Raw genomic sequence first — 2067 nt, forward strand, 5'->3', positions numbered from 1 at the left:
TTCCTTAGGACCTTTACAGTGGCTTTCCCCTCTAGGGTTACTGTATAGTTTGTGCAGTTTGGTTCTTCCAGGGTTCTAAGGGTTGCCCTTCTGAACCGTGATTCCATCTTCTGCAAGCTATTTTTTTCAGATATGCACATAATTTGTCTCTTAACTGCCTGCAAGAATTAGCTCAAATTTTAATCTCAGTGAAGCTCATATCCCAGTCTGAGTCCCTTTCTCTAGTTTAATTTTTTTCTATAAAGACTATGAGCCTAAGTGAGAGATGGAAGGAGGCCTCAGACTCTGGCCTTCTCTACTGGCTGATCCAGCCCCGACATCTCCAGCTGTGAGCCAGTTTGGTGATCGGTTAGTGGGAACCATGGCAACCCCATCACAGCAGTTGAGAAACCCCACAGTAATGAAGACCTGGACCAAGTTGATATGTCTCTAGATGATATCAATAAAGTTGAGTCAACAGTAAGAAAAGTAGAATTTTCCACGACAAAATAGAAGACAAAGATGTGCCCGGCAATTCAGGATGAGAGTACGATGGGGAATCTGACAAAATTCTGGTTTTGGTAAGAATAGTATGACTTGTAGAGGAAAAAATGATGCCTGAAAAGTGACGTCCTTATGGAGTTATCACTGGCAGCTAGGAAAACAACTGGAATGCGAAAAGGAATTAGTCCTATGAATTGACCCCCTCTAAGTGACAAGAATATAAAACAATGTTTTCCCAGCATTAAAGAGGAAGGCAAATCTTCTGAGACAAAATGAAGTGCAGAGAAAAACCAGTTTCAGTTCTCAAGGGACCTAACCAGCTAAATAGAAAACATAACATTCCAACCAACTATACCAGAAGTGGAAATAAATTAAGTCATCAGAAAGACACTCATCAGGCAACTTTTCTTTTCAGAAGAGGCCTAAAGGTTCAGGCCCAGTTGAACAGAGAATAACTACTGGGCTGTGTGGTAGCAAAGAGAACTCATCAATGGCAGATTTCCACCACAAATGGGGGAATTTTAGCTGTATCCATCTATATCCATCAGTAACCCAGGAGCAGGGCAGTCCCCAGTAACTCAGAAACCACTATTAACTTGTAGTGCTGTACCCTCATTCTTGACAAAAAGGGAGCAATCTGATGTAAACAAAGTTCCTAAATGTTGTTGTCCTACAATATGACATAAATAATGTTGGAAAACAGACAGCAATATCTTTGAATGAGTAATTTGGGTTCTTGAAGGAACGAAGGGCCACTCTCACATTCAACAAAGCAGGAAGCCTCTTTGTAACCCTGGGCTAGAACCCGTGTTAAAGGCACTTTCTAGTGAAGACTCTATTTAAAAAGTTGAATTGCTTGGAGAGTTTATTACAGGAATCCAAGAAACTTTATTTTTAAATATTCATGAGGCTAAATATTCTTATTTTTATTTTTGGAGTTTTCTTTTTAACATGTATAAATAATGCCCTGAAAGAATAAAAAAGAATATGACTAATCTATTCTTAAAGATTTTTTGGTTGACCCAAATGGAACAATTCTCTATTTGACTTCTTTAGCTCATACAGCAGAAAAAAGGCAGAAAGACAGAAATCAACTATTTTTATAATAGTGGTATTTGGAATCTCATTTCCTTTTCCAATTTTTTTATATTTGGCTGTGATAAATCTTGGTCTTCAGAAATATGAGTAGGTCCCTTTGTTGCTATCACTTATCCTTTAATAGTGTTCACGTAATAAATGCAATTAACTTTCTTCATTAGAAATACTTAAAAAATTAGAATTCCACTTTTGAGGGTAAGATTTATGGAAATATCTCAAACTTGGCTCATTTTTCAGATGGTGTTAGGTCAATGCTCCAGAATTATAAATCTTTAACGTTGAAATTTTAACAATAAATGTAACTCTAGGCATTAGTTTCAATTTAAAATGTCGATGTTTGAAGGCCATAAAGGCATGTTTGCAAAGTTATCTAATAGAGACTTGGAAGAGAACATCCAATGTAGAAATCTGACAATACATGTAAGTGAATGAAGAAAGCAGGAGAGGAAATAGCAGGTTGAAGACAGGTTACTGAGATGCAAAATT

General features: G+C 37.1%; 1 pseudogene; it reads left to right on the plus strand.

The window, feature by feature from the left end:
- The first annotated feature begins 265 nt into the window (after nucleotides 1–265).
- Nucleotides 266–1285, plus strand: LOC129086087 (UAP56-interacting factor-like; annotated as a pseudogene).
- Nucleotides 1286–2067: the final 782 nt, after the last annotated feature.

The sequence above is a fragment of the Pteronotus mesoamericanus genome, unplaced genomic scaffold (genome assembly GCF_021234165.1).
Source record: "Pteronotus mesoamericanus isolate MK-2021 breed Mesoamerican mustached bat unplaced genomic scaffold, CSHL_Meso_final scaffold_36, whole genome shotgun sequence".
NCBI classification, from domain to species: domain Eukaryota; kingdom Metazoa; phylum Chordata; class Mammalia; order Chiroptera; family Mormoopidae; genus Pteronotus; species Pteronotus mesoamericanus.